The following is an 11,993-nucleotide window of genomic DNA, read 5'->3' as shown; positions in this document are numbered from 1 at the left end:
CTTGGGACCGACTTGGTACCGACTTGGTACCGACTTGGGACCGACTTGGGACCGACTTGGGACCGACTTGGTACCGACTTGGGACCGACTTGGTACTTGTAGAATCGCATTGCTTGGCAGTGGCCGACAACTTGACTTTGAGACAATCAGAGAGAACGAACCTCCAGGTGGGGAAGCAGACAGGAGTGACAACAAATTGGTGTAATCCAGCCGGCTTTTCATCAGGAAAAACTCAGATTCATATGGAACGAATGGGCTGGTAAGTGCAGAACAATGCACAAAACACAAAATGGCTTTACCAAGCTAGCTATCTAGCAAGTAGACATCATTTTATTCATTCTCCATTATCCCATACTGCTTAGTGCCAGTTAACTTGCTCGCTAACGTTAGCTTAACGGCTAGCATCATCATTTGCCAGTAGTACAACATAGCTAGCTAGCTAGCTTCCCCACTGACTCTTGGCAGCTTACAGGGCATTTAGAGGTAGCTCATTAAAAAATGAATCCCATTGTGATTTAATTATAATGTTGCTAGCTACACTATCTAGTTGTGGCCAGCTGGCTAGTTTTAACAAAGGCATACTACAAAATCTAGCTAGCTAGACACAAAATCAATATGGGTTTCCTACTAGTTGGCTAACCGCAGACACAAGTCAAACAAGCTACTGCCACCTGGTGGTCTAGAGTATTTTGATTCTATTGGATGAGTGGTGGATCTGTACTGTTTGATGAACAAAAAGGTCAATGGCCGACACTCTGGGCAGACGTGCTAAGTACCTCTCGGCAGTCCTAAGAGAATGAGCTGCAGGGCAGATCGCTCCACCGAGCCCACGGCTGTCCTGTAGATCTCCAGCCTCAGGGAAGAGCTCTCAGCTCGCTGCACCTTCAGGGCATGAGATTTTTCACCCGCACTTTCTCCTTGTTTCTCTCTCTCTCTATCTCTGAGACTGTTTGGGGCAGCCCAGACAAATGTTCCTTTGGGTGCTGCTCTGCATTCTGGCATTAGCGGGCCATTGCAGGAGCGCTGACAATTTACTACCAAACATATTGGTAATTTAGGGTCCAGCTGATTTACTGTAGTGGTGGAATGAGCTCAGACCTCTCTCTCTCTCTCTCTCTCTCTCTCTCTCTCTCTCTCTCTCTCTCTCTCTCTCTCTCTCTCTCTCTCTCTCTCTCTCTCTCTCTCTCTCTCTCTCTCTCTCTCTCTCTCTCTCTCTCTCTCTCTCTCTCTCTCTCTCTCCCTGTCTCTCTCCCTCTCTCTCTCTCTCTCTCTCTCTCTCTCTCTCTCTCTCTCTCTCTCTCTCTCTCTCTCTCTCTCTCTCTCTGTCTCTCTGTCTCTCTCTCTCTGTCTCCCTGTCTCTCTCCCTGTCTCTCTCCCTGTCTCTCTCTCTCTCTCTCTCTCTCTCTCTCTCTCTCTCTCTCTCTCTCTCTCTCTCTCTCTCTCTCTCGTATTGGTTTGCTCTATCTGACATAGCAGGACCTTCAGAAGTAGTTAGGTAGTATGTTGTGGAAGTTAAGGGGTTGAGCAGCTCGATTAACCCCGTCTAGACTCCCACCGGCTGGGCTGTGTCTATCTGCATGCCTCCTTTCTCTCAGCAGCCTAGGGAAAGTCCTCCATCAACACACAGACACCACGGCAGGGCTGTGTGTGTTAGTCTGTATCTCTGACTGTGTGCTAGGTACTAACTGCCTCCTGTCAGCACGAGGATATTATTTCAACTGGTTGAAACGGCTCTACACTGTTATACAGGATACCTAGTTAGTTGGACAACTGAATGCCTTTAACTGAAATGAGTTAAAAAGACTATACAAGGCTGTACAAGACTATACAAGGCTATACAAGACAATACAAGGTTATACAAGACTATACAAGGCTGTACAATACTATACAAGGCTATACAAGACTATACAAGGCTATACAAGACTATACAAGTCTGTACAAGGCTATACAAGGCTTTACAAGGCTATACAAGGCTATAAAAACTATACAAGGCTATACAAGGCTATACAAGACTATACAATGCTGTACAAGGCTATACAATGCTATACAAGACTATACAAGCCTTTACAAGGCTATACAAGGCTATACAAGACAATACAAGGTTATACAAGGCTATACAAGACTATACAAGGCTATACAAGGATATACAAGGGTTTACAAGGCTATACAAGGCTATACAATACTATACACGGCTTTAGAAGGCTATACAATACTATACAAGGCTATACAAGGCTATACAAGGCTTTACAAAGCTTTACAAGGCCATACAAGGCTATACAATGCTTTACAGGGCTATACAAGACTATACAAGACTATACTATACAAGGCTTTACAAGGCTAAACAAGGCTGTACACAGCTATACAAGGCTTTACAAGGCTATATATATATATATATTCCTTTTATAGTGCATTACTTTTGACCAGAGCGCCATAGGGAAAAGGGTGCAATTTGGTCAGAAACTTGTGTACAGTACTACATGATATATAGGAATAGGGCCTATATGTATGTAACAGTATAGACTTTACGTCCGTCCCCTCGCCCCGACCTGGGCGCGAACCAGGGACGCTCTGCACACGTCAACAGTCACCCTCGAAGCATCGTTACCCATCGCTCCACAAAAGCCGTGGCCCTTGCAGAGCAAGGGGGAAACACTACTTCAAGGTCTCAGAGCAAGTGCGAAGAGGGCTATAGGCGAATGGAGTCGAAAACAAAGACACGGCGGCGCAGAGCGAAACCCGAAAGTCACCCCCAAATATTTATTGGGGGAGGGCTCAGGGAGAGAGTAGCAGAGTCAGGAGTCAGACCTGAGCCTACTCTCCCTGTTAATCGTGAGGAGCAGCGATATAAGGACTTCTGGTCTTGGGAGATGATATTAGACGGAAGAGGACCCTGGGCTCAGCCTGGAGAATATCGCCGTCCCAAGGAAGAACTAGAGGCGGCTGAAGCGGAGAGGCGCTGGTATGAGGAGGCAGCACGGCGACGCGGATGGAAGCCCGAAAAGCAGCCCCAAAAAATTATTGGGGGGGGCTTAAAGTGAGTATGGCTATGCCAGGTAGGAGACCTGCACAAACTCCCTGTGCTTACCGGTGGGCTAGAGAGACCGGGCAGGCACCGTGTTATGCTATGGAGCGCACAGTGTTTCCAGTGCGGGTGCATAGCCCGGTGCGGTTCATACCAGCCCTTCGTATTGGCCGGGCTAGAGTGGGCATCGAGCCAGGTAAGCTTGGGCAGGCTCGGTGCTCAATAGCTCCAGTGCGCCTGCACGGTCCGGTCTATCCAGAGCCACCTCCACACACCAGTCCTCCGGTAGCAGCTCCCTGCACCAGGCTTCCTGTGCGTGTCCTCGATCCTGTAGCACCAGTTCCAGCATCACGCACCAGGCCTTCTGTGCGCCTCGCAGAGGCCTTCCTTCCATCCTGCGCTGTCGGAGTCTCCCACCTGTTCAGCGCTATCAGAGCCTTCCTTCCCTCCTGCGCTGTCGGAGTCTCCCACCTGTTCAGCGCTATCAGAGCCTTCCTCCTCTACAGCGCTGCCGGAGCCTCCTGCCTGTTCGGAGCAGCCTGAGCTGCCAGTCTGCAGGGAGCTGTCAGTCTGCAAGGTGCTGTCAGTCTGCATGAAGCAGACAGAGCTGTCAGTCTGCAAAGAGCTGCCAGTCTGCAAGGAGCTGTCAGTCTGCAAGGAGCTGCCAGTCTGCAAGGAGCTGCCAGTCTGCAGGGTGCTGTCAGCCTGCATGGAGCAGTCAGAGCTGTCAGTCTGCATGAAGCAGCCAGAGCTGTCAGTCTGCAAAGAGCTGCCAGTCTGCAAATAGCTGTCAGTCTGCAAGGAGCTGTCAGTCTGCAAGGAGCTGCCAGTCTGCAGGGTGCTGTCAGCCTGCATGAAGCAGCCAGAGCTGTCAGTCTGCAAGGAGCTGCCAGTCTGCAGGGTGCTGTCAGCCTGCATGAAGCAGCCAGAGCTGTCAGTCTGTATGAAGCAGCCAGAGCTTGTCAGCCTGCATAGAGCAGCTAGATCCGCCAGTCAGCCATGATCTTCTAGATCTGCCAGTCAACCAGATTCTTCCAGATCTGCCAGTCAACCAGTCTCGTCCAGATCTGCCAGTCAACCAGAATCTTCCAGATCTGCTAGTCAACCTGAATCTTCCAGATCCGCCAGCCAGCCAGGATCTACCGGAGCCTACTACCTACCTGAGCTTCATCTCAGTACTGGGCTTCCCCTCAGTACTGGGCTTTCTCTCAGTACTGGGTTTCCCCTTAGTTCCGGGCTGCCCCTCAGTCCCGGGCTGCCCCTCAGTTCCGGGCTGCCCCTCAGCCTCGAGCTGCCCCTCAGTCCCGAGCTGCCCCTCAGTCCCGAGCTGCCCCTCAGTCCCGAGCTGCCCCTCAGTCCCGAGTTGTCCCTCAGTCCCGAGATGCCCCTCAGTCACGAGCTGCTCCTCAGTTCTGTGGGGTTCTGGGTGAGGACGATTAGGCCATGGTCGGCGGCGAGGGTGGATTATCCCAGGACGCGAAGTGGAGGAACTAGGACATTTATGGAGTGGGGTCCACGTCCCGAGCCGGAACCGCCACCATGGACAGACACCCACCCGGACCCTCCCTATGGTTTTGAGGTGCGTCCGGGAGTCCGCACCTTAGGGGGGGTTCTGTCACGCCTTGGTCATTGTATTTTGTGTTTTCGTTATAATTTTGGCCAGGCCAGGGTGTGACATGGGTTTATGTTGTTGTATTTCGTATTGGTGTTTTTGTATTATTGGGATTGCGGCTGAGTAGGGGTGTTGTATGGGCTTGGCTGCCTGAGGCGGTTCTCAATCAGAGTCAGGTGATTCTCGTTGTCTCTGATTGGGAACCATATTTAGGTAGCCTGGGTTTCACTGTGTATTTCGTGGGTGATTGTTCCTGTCTCTGTGTAGTTTCACCAGATAGGCTGTAATTAGATTTCACGTTCCATTTGTTGTTTTTGTATTTGTATAGTTATTTCATGTGTCACTTTTTTCATTAAAGTCATGAGTAACCACCACGCTGCATTTCGGTCCGACTCTCTATCTACAAACGAAGAACGCTGTTACATCAGTGCCATTTTAGAGAGGTAAAACATTTTAGTTTCTCTTTCTAAACCCCCATAATGCCTACAGGTAGAGATGTAGAGTCTCACATTTCCACATCTGAACATGAAATAGATTGAAGAGGTTCTTGATAACTCAATAGACATTATAATACATGCTTGGGGATTCTCAGGTAACTATCTCTAATAGCTAAAGAGGTACACAAGCCAGTAGAGTTACTTTCTCTACTGTCTCCCTCCCTCTCTGTCTCTCTGTCTCTCTGTCTCTCTCTCTCTCTCTCTCTCTCTCTCTCTCTCTCTCTCTCTCTCTCTCTGTCTCGCTCTTTCGCTCTCAATCTCTTTCTCTCTCATTCTCTCTGAATCTCTCTAATTCTCTCTCTGATCTCTCTCTCGCTCTCAATCTCTCTTTCTCATTCTCTCTCAATCTCTCTCTCTCTCTCTCTCTCTCTCTCTCTCTCTCTCTCTCTCTCTCTCTCTCTCTCTCTCTCTCTCTCTCTCTCTCTCTCTCTCTACTCATTGAGCAAGCAGCTGTATGAAATTTGTTTACAATGTAATTTTGTACGTGAGTTATTTTCAAATTGCACAGTGTAATTACTCATGTGTTGTTTATGTCTCAGACTAAAGTCATATTTTCCTCGCCGTGCCCATCAAGCCTTCTGCATGGCATAGCCTGGTGGCGTGGACGACAGCATGTTTCCAATCAAGTCCTTCCATCCAGTGCCAGTTTTAGTAGACATGTTTTAGGGGAGTTTTATGCTTGCATGTGCCACATATAACATTTAGCGAATATAAACTATAAGGTATCAAATGCAAACTGTTTGTAAGGTTGAAGATGTACACACAGGTTAAAGTCAATGCTCGAATTAAAAAAAATAATAATTTTTTATAACGTTTCAGATATGGTTTTTAGATACTAGCAACAAATTATTTTAAAAAAATCTACATTCAGTGAAGAATTCTAGATATTTTAAATGTACATACTTCATAAAATGACACTCAGGCGCATGTAGCTGATTGGAGGTAGAAATCTAACAAAAGAACAACAATTAACCAATCGCAGCTTAGCAGAGATGGTCTGATACTCTCTTTGTCCAGACTGACATCACAGCATAGCAGAGATGGCCTGATACTGTCCCCGCCCAGACTGACATCACAGCTTAGCAGAGATGGCCTGATACTGTCCTTGTCCAGACTGACATCACAGCTTAGCAGAGATGGCCTGATACTGTCCCCGCCCAGACTGACATCACAGCTTAGCAGAGATGGCCTGATACTCTCTTTGTCCAGACTGACATCACAGCTTAGCAGAGATGTTCTGTTACTCTCCGTGTCCAGACTGACATCACAGCTTAGCAGAGATGGCCTGATACTGTCCTTGTCCAGACTGACATCACAGCTTAGCAGAGATGGCCTGATACTCTCTTTGTCCAGACTGACATCACAGCTTAGCAGAGATGGTCTGTTACTCCCTTTGTCCAGACTGACATCACAGCTAAAACATGCCCTGATACTGGCCCTGTCCAGACTGACATCACAGCTTAGCAGAGATGGTCTGTTACTCCCTTTGTCCAGACTGACTTCACAGCTAAAACATGCCCTGATACTGGCCCTGTCCAGACTGACAGCTAAAACATGGCCTGATACTGGCCCTGTCCAGACTGACAGCTAAAACATGGTCTGATACTGGCCCTGTCCAGACTGACAGCTGAAACATGCCTGATACTGGCCCTGTCCAGACTGACATCACAGCTAAAACATGGTCTGATACTGGCCCTGTCCAGACTGACAGCTAAAACATGGTCTGATACTGGCCCTGTCCAGACTGACAGCTGAAACATGCCTGATACTGGCCCTGTCCAGACTGACAGCTAAAACATGGTCTGATACTGGCCCTGTCCAGACTGACAGCTAAAACATGGCCTGATACTGGCCCTGTCCAGACTGACAGCTAAAACATGGCCTGATACTGGCCCTGTCCAGACTGACAGCTAAAACATGGTCTGATACTGGCCCTGTCCAGACTGACAGCTAAAACATGGCCTGATACTGGCCCTGTCCAGACTGACAGCTAAAACATGGCCTGATACTGGCCCTGTCCAGACTGACAGCTAAAACATGGCCTGATACTGGCCCTGTCCAGACTGACAGCTAAAACATGGCCTGATACTGGCCCTGTCCAGACTGACAGCTAAAACATGCCTGATACTGGCCCTGTCCAGACTGACAGCTGAAACATGCCTGATACTGGCCCTGTCCAGACTGACATCACAGCTAAAACATGGCCTGATACTGGCCCTGTCCAGACTGACAGCTAAAACATGCCTGATACTGGCCCTGTCCAGACTGACATCACAGCTAAATCATGGCCTGATACTGGCCCTGTCCAGACTGACAGCTGAAACATGCCTGATACTGGCCCTGTCCAGACTGACATCACAGCTAAAACATGGCCTGATACTGGCCCTGTCCAGACTGACAGCTAAAACATGGCCTGATACTGGCCCTGTCCAGACTGACATCACAGCTAAAACATGGCCTGATACTGGCCCTGTCCAGACTGACATCACAGCTAAAACATGGCCTGATACTGGCCCTGTCCAGACTGACAGCTAAAACATGGCCTGATACTGGCCCTGTCCAGACTGACATCACAGCTAAAACATGGCCTGATACTGGCCCTGTCCAGACTGACATCACAGCTAAAACATGGCCTGATACTGGCCCTGTCCAGACTGACATCACAGCTAAAACATGGCCTGATACTGGCCCTGTCCAGACTGACATCACAGCTAAAACATGGCCTGATACTGGCCCTGTCCAGACTGACATCACAGCTAAAACATGGCCTGATACTGGCCCTGTCCAGACTGACATCACAGCTAAAACATGGCCTGATACTGGCCCTGTCCAGACTGACAGCTAAAACATGGCCTGATACTGGCCCTGTCCAGACTGACAGCTAAAACATGCCTGATACTGGCCCTGTCCAGACTGACATCACAGCTAAAACATGGCCTGATACTGGCCCTGTCCAGACTGACAGCTGAAACATGCCTGATACTGGCCCTGTCCAGACTGACATCACAGCTAAAACATGGCCTGATACTGGCCCTGTCCAGACTGACAGCTAAAACATGGCCTGATACTGGCCCTGTCCAGACTGACATCACAGCTAAAACATGGCCTGATACTGGCCCTGTCTAGACTGACATCACAGCTAAAACATGCCTGATACTGGCCCTGTCCAGACTGACAGCTAAAACATGGCCTGATACTGGCCCTGTCCAGACTGACAGCTAAAACATGGCCTGATACTGGCCCTGTCCAGACTGACAGCTAAAACATGCCTGATACTGGCCCTGTCCAGACTGACATCACAGCTAAAACATGGCCTGATACTGGCCCTGTCCAGACTGACATCACAGCTAAAACATGCCTGATACTGGCCCTGTCCAGACTGACATCACAGCTAAAACATGCCTGATACTGGCCCTGTCCAGACTGACATCACAGCTAAAACATGGCCTGATACTGGCCCTGTCCAGACTGACATCACAGCTAAAACATGCCTGATACTGGCCCTGTCCAGACTGACATCACAGCTAGGGAAGGAGGGAAGGAGGGTTGGAGGGATGGAGGTATGGAGGTATGGATGGCAGGATGGCGGGATGGAGGGAAGGAGAGATGAATGGATGAGGGATTGAGTGAAGGAGGGAAGAAGGGATGGAGGGAAGGAGGGATGGAGGGAAGGAAGGATGGAGAGATGGAGGGATGGAGGGAAGAAGGGATGGGGGATGGAGGGAAGGAGGGGTGGAGTGATGGAGGGATGGAGGGAAGGAGGGGTGGAGTGATGGAGGGATGGAGGGAAGGAGGGGTGGAGTGATGGAGGGATGGAGGGAAGGAGGGATGGAGGGAAGAAGGGATGGGGATGGAGGGAAGGAGGGGTGGAGTGATGGAGGGATGGAGGGAAGGAGGGATGGAGGGAAGAAGGGATGGGGGATGGAGGGAAGGAGGGATGGAGGGATGGAGGGATGGGGGTCTCTGGTCTAAAATAGTGCACTATTTAGGTAATAGGGTTCTATTTGAAACGGAGCCTAAAGTCTTTGAGTGTTACATGCAAACACCCTCTCCAACAGTCTGGGAATCTCAACTTGGGATTTGTTATGTATTTTATCAAAGGAAAACCTGAGATAAAATAAAAACAGAGAGGATATATTCATCTCGGCGTTACACGGTGAAGTGGTCCGTCTATGGACTGATAGACAGGAAAATAAAGTGTGTGTAAACCTCTTTGTCTCCTAGCCTCTCTGGTCACACACACTGGGGACTTGAAGCTGAATGGTCATTTGTGTAGAAGGAGCAGCTGGTATTGGATATTCTACGCTGCCTTTATTTGCTGTGTCCCTTTGTTCTCGTTGAAGGTGGACCGGTTTCCTTTCCCAAACGACTGAGCTGCAGAGAACGCCCATGTAAGTCAGGTAACTTCAGTTTCGAAAAGAGAGCGAGAGAGCGATCTTCTTCGGGGAAAAATAACCCAATTTGTATTTGTATTTGTTATGGATCCCTATTAGGCAGCAGCGAGTCTTCCTGGGGTTTATTATGGATCCCTATTAGGCAGCAGCGAGTCTTCCTGGGGTTTATTATGGATCCCTATTAGGCAGCAGCTACTCTTCCTGGGGTTTATTAGGGATCCCTATTAGGCAGCAGCTACTCTTCCTGGGGTTTATTAGGGATCCCTATTGGGCAGCAGCTACTCTTCCTGGGGTTTATTATGGATCCCTATTAGGCAGCAGCTACTCTTCCTGGGGTTTATTATGGATCCCTATTAGGCAGCAGCTACTCTTCCTGGGGTTTATTATGGATCCCTATTAGGCAGCAGCTACTCTTCCTGGGGTTTATTAGGGATCCCTATTAGGCAGCAGCTACTCTTCCTGGGGTTTATTAGGGATCCCTATTAGGCAGCAGCTACTCTTCCTGGGGTTTATTAGGGATCCCTATTAGGCAGCATCTACTCTTCCTGGGGTTTATTAGGGATCCCTATTAGGCAGCAGCTACTCTTCCTGGGGTTTATTATGGATCCCTATTAGGCAGCAGCTACTCTTCCTGGGTTTATTATGGATCCCTATTAGGCAGCAGCTACTCTTCCTGGGGTTTATTATGGATCCCTATTAGGCAGCAGCTACTCTTCCTGGGGTTTATTAGGGATCCCTATTAGGCAGCAGCTACTCTTCCTGGGGTTTATTAGGGATCCCTATTAGGCAGCAGCTACTCTTCCTGGGGTTTATTATGGATCCCTATTAGGCAGCAGCTACTCTTCCTGGGGTTTATTATGGATCCCTATTAGGCAGCAGCTACTCTTCCCGGGGTTTATTAGGGATCCCTATTAGGCAGCATCTACTCTTCCTGGGGTTTATTAGGGATCCCTATTAGGCAGCAGCTACTCTTCCTGGGGTTTATTATGGATCCCTATTAGGCAGCAGCTACTCTTCCTGGGTTTATTATGGATCCCTATTAGGCAGGAGCTACTCTTCCTGGGGTTTATTATGGATCCCTATTAGGCAGCAGCTACTCTTCCTGGGGTTTATTATGGATCCCTATTAGGCAGCAGCTACTCTTCCTGGGGTTTATTATGGATCCCTATTAGGCAGCAGCTACTCTTCCTGGGGTTTATTAGGGATCCCTATTAGGCAGCAGCTACTCTTCCTGGGGTTTATTAGGGATCCCTATTAGGCAGCAGCTACTCTTCCTGGGGTTTATTAGGGATCCCTATTAGGCAGCATCTACTCTTCCTGGGGTTTATTAGGGATCCCTATTAGGCAGCAGCTACTCTTCCTGGGGTTTATTATGGATCCCTATTAGGCAGCAGCTACTCTTCCTGGGTTTATTATGGATCCCTATTAGGCAGCAGCTACTCTTCCTGGGGTTTATTATGGATCCCTATTAGGCAGCAGCTACTCTTCCTGGGGTTTATTAGGGATCCCTATTAGGCAGCAGCTACTCTTCCTGGGGTTTATTAGGGATCCCTATTAGGCAGCAGCTACTCTTCCTGGGGTTTATTATGGATCCCTATTAGGCAGCAGCTACTCTTCCTGGGGTTTATTATGGATCCCTATTAGGCAGCAGCTACTCTTCCCGGGGTTTATTAGGGATCCCTATTAGGCAGCATCTACTCTTCCTGGGGTTTATTAGGGATCCCTATTAGGCAGCAGCTACTCTTCCTGGGGTTTATTATGGATCCCTATTAGGCAGCAGCTACTCTTCCTGGGTTTATTATGGATCCCTATTAGGCAGGAGCTACTCTTCCTGGGGTTTATTATGGATCCCTATTAGGCAGCAGCTACTCTTCCTGGGGTTTATTAGGGATCCATATTAGGCAGCAGCTAGTCTTCCTGGGGGTTTATTAAAAATAAAGGCAGTTGAGGCACATATAATTCCTTAGTTCGAGCCGACAGTTTAGAAATGAAAATCTACTATGGTATGGATTTGTAAACAGCTCTTTCTACCCTGCAACATAAAACCAACCACCTACACCGAACTGACACCTGAGCTGCTAATTGTACGTGTCTAACGTGTAAATTAAGCTAAAATGTTTCATTTTCAAACACTGAAAAACACAGGGAATTATTTTTTTATCTAAAACCATAGACTCTCAGCTACTAATCATCCAAAGCTTTTTTGATGATCAAATTATCAAGAATAAAAGCTAAGTTACTTTCAACAATAAGACCGATGTCTGAACTTCTATCGCTACGTACAGATCTGAGGGAGATAGAAACCACAGTAGCTATGGACTTTTAACCAAGTCATCTATCAAACGTGGCTTTCATTCCCCTTCCAAAGACAATCTTTGATGATATCACCACCAAAAAGAGAGTCCCTCAAGGTAAATTAGTAGCAAATCAAGAGCCTTTCAAGTGGTGAATGAAAGTTTTTGAGCCAA

Source organism: Oncorhynchus keta, chromosome 4 (genome assembly GCF_023373465.1).
Source record: "Oncorhynchus keta strain PuntledgeMale-10-30-2019 chromosome 4, Oket_V2, whole genome shotgun sequence".
Lineage (NCBI taxonomy): Eukaryota > Metazoa > Chordata > Actinopteri > Salmoniformes > Salmonidae > Oncorhynchus > Oncorhynchus keta.
Note: the sequence above shows the minus strand (reverse complement) of the source record.